Here is a 10,485-nt window from a genome sequence, read left to right on the forward strand (position 1 = left end):
TACACAGGTGAAGGAGAGGATGACTTTTAACAGCCATCGACTCTCACAGTAAACTGAGGTAGAAACTCAGGTTCACAAAGTGTCTTTGAGGGAGCAGTATGAGGACACAGATTAATTATTTGCAGAAGGCTTTATCAAGAGCAGGAACAATATAGGGTCGGTGAGGACCTAGGGATGCCATGGTGTGGAAGGAACAAGGCCTGAACCAGGAGCAGGAAGGGGCATGGGAAAGACCACGCTGCCATGTGTGATGAGTCAGCATGTGGAAGCTATAGTAAGTGTTTTACAAAGGTTGTTGTGTAACAACCTGGCAAACAGCTGCTTCGCTATCCAGACTGATGAGCCAAAAATGTTACTGATGCATTGCTGTCACATGTTAACATGCTGTGAAGCATGGTGACATTCAAGGAAACCTGTTCTCTTCAAACACCTACTCACCGGCACAGCAGACACCCCAGCTTTGCCAAGGGCTTTGTCTTACTCTGGAGTAAGAGCCTGGGAACAACCAGGTGGCCCCTGAAAGGGGTGCCGCGTCATCTCTGCATGGCTGAGTTAAATGGGGAGCTCCCAGAGAACTTTCCAGAAAATAGTCAACCTGTTTGTGCTGGGTGCATTGAGGGTGACCCTGGATTAATGGAAGTGACAGGAGCTTAATTTCCCTGTGGCTGCAAGATGAGCCCTGGGAGGACGGCTGAGGCAGGTTAGCCACCATCCCCGAGTTGCTTCAGCCCCAGGCAAACAGGGACAGGTGAGGTGCCTATCTGAGCCCACCTGTGTCTAACCAGTCCTAGCATCAGCAACTGAATCCTCTGGACCACGAGGGAGTGTGTGAGCTCAGCCCCTCACAGATTGCCTGAGCATAAACAGGAAATTCTTCTCCTTACACCCGGCTGCACCACACACCTGGGCACAGCTTTTCTTTACAAGGTGACATCATATCAGACACGGACTGGTCTGGGCCCCAGATCCCTCAGGTTTCCACTATCCTCTCCAATCCCCACAGAGAGCAGGCTCTTCACTGCAGGGCGTTGAGCCAGCTCTTCCCCTCACAATGCCTGTTACAGGTTTATGAGTTACTCTTCTCCAATATGATGGGGGTTTGCTTTCACTATATATATATATATTTGTATTTGTATTTTCTTGGGTAAGCTGAGCCCCTTGTACCTGGTCTTGAGTCAGGCAGGGGCCACACAAAGAAGAGGAATTCCTCCCTTAGAACCAACAGTCCAGGGATCAGGGCACCAGGGACCTTAGCAGCAGGTTCTGAATCCACACCTAGATCCAGGAAGTCCCTGAGCTCCCAGCCCACAGTGTGGAGTGGCCACCAGGGGAAGCAGAGAATGAACTGCCAAAGCTACCTGGGAATGGGGCGGGCCTGAGTGACAGGGAGATGCTGACATGCAGCAAGAGCCAGTGACCACGACCTCACACCTGGAGGAAAAGGGTCTTTATTTTCCTAGAGGATTGTCCTTGTGTCCTTGATACTGATGTAAACATTCTAGAATCACATTTTGTCTTCAGCTCTTTTGCATGCTGACTCTCTCTGACACAGATCCAGGCACTTGACTTCTCACAACCCCCCTCCTCCACACCCAGTTGTGCTAAAACAGCATCCCCCTCATGTGCAGGGTCCTCCCTGAGGTCACAGGTGTCCCCCCTACTCCCCTTTGATCTGGGAGTCCCTGTCCTGCAGACATAGTGGCTTCTCCCTTCCTGGCTGCTCCTCCACATCCACTGTCCCTGGTCTTTCCCGACTCTCTCCTGGGGAAGCTGCCAAGTCACAGCTCTTGATTTCCTTGTGAGTCACAAAATAGTTGCTCATTAACCTTTAGTTGACTTAAGTTCTTATTCATTGATATATTTTCCCCAGAAACTGAAGACATCTTATTTATAATAAACATTCACTTCGGGGGATCTTGGAGTTTGCAGCCCCCTCTCATTCTCTCATGGAGCAAACATTTCCTTCACCTCCTCATCTGTCCCCAGTCCTGACAGCATCCTGGAGATACTGAGGCACAGCAGATATGACCTACCTAGGAGCTCACAGCCAAGGCAGAAACTTTCAGCATCTCATGGATCTTCCAACACTCTGTGTGCACTTGGCAAATAAGGAATTTCATTGACCTCTATCACTCAGGGGCTGTGCCCTGGGGTGGAACCTGCACCTGTCCAAGGTGTGTGTTATCAGCTGTACAGTGGAGACGAAGAGGGAACCTGCATTGGGTTCTGGAAAGTGCCCTCTAAAACAGATTTAGGCCTACACCAGAAATGTCCTCTCTAACATAAAATATTTATGATCAGGACATATTTAGAGGCCTAGACCAAAATTGAATACCTCCCTCCTGAGCCAAGATAGAATGGAGGAGGGGACTGGGGACCCCAGAGAATTCCCCAGTTACCAGCATGACTCTATGGTCACCTCCCAGACTAGGTCAAAACCCATCCCATAGGAAGCACTTCATATTCCTCCAGGAAATACAGACAAAGTCACCTCTGAGCTCTGCTGTAACCAAGTGAGCCCAGGAGTAAGGCTGAGCGCAGTGTGATGTGGAGATGTCGGCAGAGAATATGGAATCATTCATATAGGAGATCCTGGGGGCAAAGGACGGGAGGGCAAGGTCACCCCTAACCTCTTTGGGTCTCTTGGGGCTGAGCCATTCTGGGAACCACAAGCCTCCTCCAGCAGCAGCCCCTGACTCTGCTGATTGGCATTAAGGGCTGTTCTCTCCAACAAGGGGTTGAGAGAGACCTGAGAGGAGCCTGCCCAGCCTCAGATTTGAGAAGCATCATTGGAGGTGCTTCAGCCATGGCCTGGTCCCTCTTTTCCTTGGTCTCCTGACTCACTGCACAGGTGCTGCCCCAGGGTCTCACCCACCTGCCCAGCCCCAGGCCTCTAGGTTCAGCGTGGTCCTCAGTTTGTGCTCAGCAGGGCCCTGTGTGTGATGGGCAGGATGCTCATGACCCTGCTGATGGGGGAGGGGCTGGGGGTGCTGAAATGCCCCCACTCTGTGCTCCTGTGCTCATGGGTGCCCTGAAAGCCCTATTATTCCAGGGGCTCATTCCAGTCCCAGCAAGTGGCAAGATATCCTTGGGTTGAGCCACTCAATTTCAACTTTTTTCTCTCCCCTTTTCTTTCCTTGCAGGCTCTGTCATCTCCTATGAACTGACACAGTCACCCTCAGTGTCAGTGGCCCCAGGACAGATGACCAGAATCACCTGTGGGGAAAGCAACATTGGAAGTAAAAGTGCTCAACGGTACCAGCAGAAGCCAGGCCAGGCCCCTGTTTGGGTCATCTATGGGGATAGCAGGCGGCCTTCAGGGATCTGTGAGAGATTCTCTGGCTCCAACTTGGAGAACACAGCCAACCTGACCATCAACAGGGCCCAGGCTGGGGATAAGGCTATTACTGTAAGATGTGGGACATTAGTGCTCCTCATCCCACAGTGACACAGGGAGATGGAGGAGCAAGACACAGGCTGCCCTTTTCACAGGCTGCCCAGGCAGGCTCTGCAGAGGGGGCACCAAGAGTGAATTTAGGGCTGAGGTGACCAGGATATATTGAGGTTTGGGGGACTCAGTTGTGATTTGGGGAAATGGGGACTGGTTGGAATATCAGGCCAGGGTCGACATCCTTAGTTGGGCTCTGGATTTCCATAGGGGATGAAGGCTAGTCCTTGGCCTGAACATCCTGAGTCAGTTTCCAGAACTGCCCAGCTCAGGCTCCCGTGGCATCCTGCCATTCTCTTCAGGAAAACCAGTGGAGTGGATACTGTGGGATCCACCCACATTCCCTTTTCTTAGAACGCCCACCCAGCACTGCTGGTAGCTCTGGCAGCTCAGAGCTGTGCCCTCACTGAGAAGGACTGTCAACAGAGAAAACTGTCTCCTCCAGATTTATGCCCCTTCTCAACAAGGTTTGGTTCCGTAACTGCCTGAGGTGAAGATCTCAAGACTCCCTTTCAATATAGGAGAAACAGAAAATCCTCCAAGTTTCACAGCTCCTTATTGGGATGGTAGAAGACTCAATGTGGGTCAGGGTGTTCTTGTGCCTGGTGTTGCCTCCTTCACTTAGTTTCACACCAGCTGTGCAAGCAGATCTCCATGTCAGAGTCTGCTTCCAGGCATCCCAAAATAACATAACAGGCCATCCCCAACTTGAGCCATCGGGAACCTGAGGAGGCCACAGTACACCAGAAAGCACCAGTTTATTCCTAATGATGATTACGAGTCTGCAAATGCCCAGTGAGATCTGAGTGTTTCTTGCATTTGTATGGAATGAAAGGGGGCCTGGCACGCCAGGTGTTCTGGGGTCTGAGGGAGAGTTGAAGTCAGATCCTTCTGCAGGAATCTGGGGTCAAGAGAAGCAGCCTCACCCCAAGCAGGGACCACAGATGCACCCACAGGGGGAGCTGCAGGGTGGATGCTGCTCACCTCCACCCTCCACATCCCGTGAAAAAAATCATTCTTTCCACCCCTCCTTCAGCCTATCAAAGTTGACACTTTAAAAGCCACAAGAGCCTACACTTGTCAAGGGAAAACCCACTCACATCCCCATCAGCCACACAATTTCCACATAAAGATTCTTCAAAAAATAGAAACAATAGCCATGAAAAGGTATCTAAAATGTTACATAGATAATTGAACTCAGATCACGTATGAAAATGATACTGTTTTGATAAGTTAGGTAAATAAAATATATTATTTGAGTTCATTTATCTTCTTCCCTTTGTATTTCTAATGTGGTGACTAGACCTTGGAATTCCTGTGATGCTCACATCATATTGTGATTGGACAGTGCTGGTCTGCACCCCTTCAGGTTACAGGGGCTGAGGAGTGACCTGGTGCAGGAAGCCCCATCTCCAATCATAGGACATCAGTGTGAACCCAGGGAGAGGTGCTGCTGCAAGAGAAATGAGAACAGGAGCGTGGACCATCAGCTTGTGCAGGGGACTGAGCCTTCACTTTGACCAAATAAGCTTATTTTCCTATCTTCAATCCTGAACAAGAGGGCTTTCTGGAGTTCTTTTAGTGTTCAGGCTTGTGCCCCTTCAAGTTTCAGGCTGTCTGGAGTCCCAGCCAGGGGACACTGAGGAAATGCAGGAGTCTCACTCTGACTCTGTTGCATTTCATCTGCTGGGGCCATCCCAAACCACTGCATACCATTTCCTTTCCTGGTGCTCAAATAGCTGCTCCATGCACTTGTCATGGTTTCATAGCTCAGTCTGGGTGGGAAGACAGGATAGTGTATGTTGTAATATTTAAATGGAACCTAAATCCTTTAATTGTTTTTGTTGTTGTTTGCTTTTTTGTTTTTTGAAAAAAAGTCTAGCTCTGTCGCCCAGGCTGCAGTGCAATGGCGTGATCTCGGCTCACTGCAATCTCTGCTTCCTTGGTTCAAGCAATTCTCCTGCCTCAGCCTCCTGAGCAGCTGGGATTCCAGGCCCCCGCCACCACGCCCAGCTAATTTTTGTATAATAGTAGAGATGGGGTTTCACCATGTTGGTCAGGCTGATCTCCAGCTCTGGACCTCAGGTGACCCACCTGCCTCAGCCTCCTAAAGTGCTGGGATTACAGGCATGAGCCACCGCACCCAGCCCAATAGTTCTTTCAATATGAAATGTTGAAAGTTTTGTCATAGGCAGTGGGAAAGGGGAAAACAGATTAAAAACATTTTAAGAAAAACAAAAATGTACATACAGACTGTCTGTGTGTCTTCAGTGCTGCAGGGTTCAGAGAGGTCGGTTTTTTGGTGCCCTAAGGATGTGCCAAGATGGAGGAAAATGCCCCCCGCAAAGTCTCTGACACTATAGGCTGCCGCACTGTGTGCCTGTGCCTTGAGGAACTCCAGAGGCTCCAGCTGGACAAGGACAATGCACAGATGTGGCCCCGATGGGATCACCGGTGAGGCCTGGCCTGGTAGAGCCTGCCTTGGGCTACCCTGTGGTACCTCGCAGCACCTTTGGCCAGAGGTGTCTGGGGTGAGGGATGAGCCTGTGTCTGCATCACAGGAAAGGCTCTCACTCTGGGCCCTCCTGAAGCAGGAGCCTCGAGATGTGGGGATGCAGCATAAGAACATCATGCTCTCCTGAGCATCTCCCACCAAAGGAGCAGGCTGTGGGGCTGTCCTTAGGATGTGGGTGCCTGGTTACCAGAGTTCTAAGCTCCAACAGGGTCTGTCACCAAGGAAGTGAACTCACTTCTTTAAGGTTCGGTATCTTTGGCTCCTTACTTCCATAAAACCTACTCAGAACTTTCTGGGCTGCTGGCTGCTCACCCTCCCCCAAGGTCAGCTCCTTACCTGTACACAGGTAAGTGCACCCAGGGCCTGCGTGTACACCAGTGCCTGATGTGCACCTGGGGCCTAGGAATCCACTTGGGGCCTGTGATCCAACAGGGGCCTAATGTGGATTAAAAGTCATTTTGATTATTCCTACAGGGAAGAAAAGGCCTTGTAGCAATAAGAAGCACAGTTTCACATCAAACATGTAAAAATGATCAAAATCTTATGGAAGAAAGGTATCAATTTTAATCACTGAAATGTTAACTTTTGATAAATATTTAAGTTTATAAGGAAAAATAAAACCATGCCACAGTCATACGGAATGCTATAGAGTTTCTTGTGTGTAGATTGAACACAGAAAGCTCCCACCTACTTTATGGTCATAATTTTCTACCTTAATCTTCTTGTTCTTATGATTAATAGAAAAAATGCCATGATAATGATGGTGATGATGGTTCAAGCACACAACCGAGGTTTAGTGACAGAAACATCAGGTGCTCCAGTTACAGTGCAGCTGTTCTTATTGGGGTGGGAAAATCAATCTTGTGTTCAGCATACACAGGAAACAGGAGTACATGTGGGGAGAACCATATTTCACTATACTTAGGTTTTTCACAGAAAAGCTACAGTTTATCCTTCACTCTCCATTCTGTGATCAAAAACCATGGAACAGAGAAGAGCGTTTCAACCTGAGACTCAGTTACAAGAAATGCACCTGCCCCACCTCCCTGCAACCATATATGCCACCTCTCTGTGCTGAGCCAGAAGCGTTCACATATAGCACAGACTGAGGCTGGACTCCATAGTTTTCAGCCTCCCAGGTGTCAGGTGTTCTGGGGTCACCCAGAGGATGGAAGCTCCTCGGTTCCCTCTTCTTGACCAGCAGGGGGCAGCAGAGCTGCAGCCAGAAGAGAGTCTGTGGCTGCCCAGGAGAAGCCTAAGAGGGAGGCCAGCCCTGAAGGCTCAAGAGGTGTTTGAGGATTAGTCCTAGGTCTGGAAGTCCAGTAAAGTGCATCCTATCCCCTCGGGCTGCAGTCACCCCATCCTGAGTGCTAGATTTACATAGCGTCGCCCAACTGACAGGAGATGGGGAACATGAGGATCTTACCTGGGAAATGCAGCTGGAGACGCCTGGGCTCTGGTGTCAGCCTGGGCAGGTCCCAAAGGGCTGGATTTCCCTGGGAGATGCCCCAAGGTGGAGATGCTCTAGGAGGAGGGCACAGTGTGAGGAGATGGGGCTCCCAGGACCCAAGTCTTTCACCCAGGATGGCTGCCTGAGCCTCCTGCCACTCTCAGGGTCTTGTCCCTCTCTGTTCAGCAACATTCTGAGAAGCTGAGTCCTCAGTCCTGGGCACTTCCAGGGGCTCCCCCGTCCCTTCTCTCTCTGCCTTTCCTCCCAGCTCCAGGCATACTCTGGCTCAGGGGTCAGCTCCTGTGCTCAGGGGAGTCTTAGGTTGCTGGGGTGGCACATTCAGGACCCTGGTTCCTTGATGGGGCATCCCCAGCCTCCATGAAGAGACGGTCTCCACAGGGAAGGGGATTCTCATCTGCCTCAGGCCACAGCTCTGGCCACCAGGTGGTCTTTGGCTCAGTGACAGGATACACCTCATTGCAGGGACCAGGGACCACCCACCCTACAGAGCCCACACCCTGTGCAAAGACTGTGTCCCTGGGATTCTCACAGAGACCATGGGGCTTAATGGATTTCCCATCAGTATTTCATATAAATTTGTAAAAAGCACCAGAAAACCACACTGGATAGAGAACCCTGGTGCTTTTAACCAGTAAGTTATAAGTTTTATATATATATATAACTTATATACATAAGTTATTGATGTGAAAAATAAATAAACAATGGCAGAGCTGAGGATGGCAATGGCTGGTCCACTGTGGGGAAGGGGATGGCCTAGAAATATCAACACCATGGGTGAAATGAGACCACATGTCCTGATGACTCCACATGGGTGAGAGGTTCCTTATGTGACTCAACTATTCTCACTGAAATAGTTAACAGGTGTCCTAATGACACAATCCATCATTTAGATGAAATGACCAGGATGGGACATTTCCTCCAGCCAGGAAGACTGTGGACAAATTCATGAGCAGGGCTGGCCCGGTTCACATGGATCTGAGACCCTCAGATCTGAGTTCCTCCAGCCCTCCAGGCAGACTCTGAAGAGGGGTCGTCAAGAGAGGATTTAAGACTTAGCTGACCAGGATATTTTGGGGTGTGGGGACTCAGCTGTGACTTAGGGAAATGGGGTCTGGTTGAATCATCAGACTGAGGTAGACATCCCTCAGCTGGTCTCTGGATTTCCACAGGTCATGACAAGCCAGTCCTTGGCCTGAATATCCTGGATCAGTCCCCAGACATGAGCTCAGGTTCACAACATTCTCTACAGAAAATCCAGTGGAGTGGACACTGTGGGATCTGCCCAGATTCTTTCTTCTGAGCTCAGCCACCCAGTACTATTGGGAGCTTGTGGTAGCTGAGAGTTGTCCCTTCACTGGGAAGTGCCACTCAGTGCAGAAAACTGCCTCCTCCGGGTTTATGCCCTTCCTCAGCGAGGTTAGGTTTCATGACTGCCTGAGGTCAAGATCTCAAGACTCTGCCTCAACATAGGAGGACCTGAAAATCCTCCCAGCTCTACAGCTCCCTGTAGGAAAGACTGAGGCCTCAATGAGGGTCTGGGTCTCCTTCTGCCCAGTGTTGCCTCCCTCACCTCCTTTCACATCTTCTGTGCATGCAATTCCCCATCTCAGAGTCTGCTACCAGGGAATCCAAATTAAGGTAACCAGCCATCCCCAACATGGGCCATGAGGGAACTCAGGAGGCCACTGTACACTGGAAAGCACCCATTCATTCCTAAATTAGCATTGTGAGTACCACATGCCGAATGAGATCTGAGTGTTTCTTGCATTTGTATGGAATGAAAAGGGAGCCTGAATTGCCAAGTGCTCTGGGTTCTGAGGGAGAGTTGGAGTCAGATCTCCCTGCAGGGAAACCTGGGGCAGGAGGAGCAGCCTCACCCCATGCAGGGACCACAGGATGGATCCTGCCCACCTCCACCCTCCACATCCTGGACAAAAATCATTCTTTCTATCCCTCCTTCAGCCTATCAAAGTTGACGCTTAAAAAGCCACCATAGCCCACCTTTGTCAACAAGAAACCCATTAACATCTCCATCAGCCACACAATCTCCACAAATTCTTCAAAACATAATAACAATAGCCATGCAAGGTATATGATATGTATCATAAAAAATTGTAGTTATATATTAAAATACTTTTTGATATGCTACATAAATAAAATACATTCTTTAAACTCATCGACTTCTTCTCTTTGTATTTATAACACGGTGACTAGACAGTGGGATTTCCATGAGGCTCACATCATATTGTGATTGGACAGTACTGGTCTGCATGGCTTCACGTTATGGGGCTGTGGAGTGATCTGGTACAGGAAGCCTCCTCTCCACCCATTGGAAATCAGTGTGAACCCAGGGAGAGGCTGGTGTAAGAGAGATGAGAACTCAGGTGTGAACCGCCTGCTTGTGCAGGGGACTGAGCCTTCACTTTGAGCCAAATAAGTTATCTTCAATCCTGAACAAGAGGGCTTTTTGGAATTCATTTTGTTTTGAGGTTTGTGCTGCTTCAGGTGTGGGGCTGTCTGGAGTCCCAGTCATGGGACACTGAGGAAATCCAGGAGTCTCACTCTGACTCTGGTGTATCTCATCTGCTGGGGCCATCCCAAACTGCTGCGTACCATTTCCTTTCCTGATGCTCAAATAGCTGCTCCATGCACTTGTCATGGTTTCAGAGATGAAACTACGTGGAAAGACAGGATACTGCAGATTATATATTTAAATGGGAGCTGAATCCATTAATATTTATTCTAATATGAAACATTAAAAGAATTTTGTCACAGGCAAAGGGGAAAGATGAAAAGCGAGTATAAGTGTTTTGAAAAAAATGTATTTATCAAATGTGTGTGTGTCTTCAGTGTCGCTGGGTTGAGAGTGGGCAGCTTTAGGTTGTCCTGAGGATGTGCTCAGATCGGGGAAAGCAAGAAAGCAGGAAACACGCAGCTCTGCGACCTGACACATAAATCATAGTAAAACGGAAATAAATCTTTCAATAAATCAAACATTCACAATAAATATGACTCTGATGCACACAGAAAAGCCTGTTAGCAAACTTTCCC

The 10,485-nt window shown here is 49.3% G+C and overlaps 1 long non-coding RNA gene across 1 annotated transcript; it reads right to left on the reverse strand.

Annotated features, from left to right (window-relative positions):
* Nucleotides 1-2,659: 2,659 nt before the first annotated feature.
* LOC117096603 lies at nt 2,660-8,062 on the reverse strand. The gene is made up of 3 exons (XR_004442550.1): nt 7,390-8,062; nt 6,300-6,399; nt 2,660-4,901 (listed from the first exon to the last, which is right to left on the reverse strand). It is a non-coding gene; the product is annotated as an uncharacterized LOC117096603 (long non-coding RNA).
* Nucleotides 8,063-10,485: the final 2,423 nt, after the last annotated feature.

Source organism: Trachypithecus francoisi, unplaced genomic scaffold (assembly GCF_009764315.1).
Source record: "Trachypithecus francoisi isolate TF-2019V2 unplaced genomic scaffold, Tfra_2.0 Lachesis_group14, whole genome shotgun sequence".
Lineage (NCBI taxonomy): Eukaryota > Metazoa > Chordata > Mammalia > Primates > Cercopithecidae > Trachypithecus > Trachypithecus francoisi.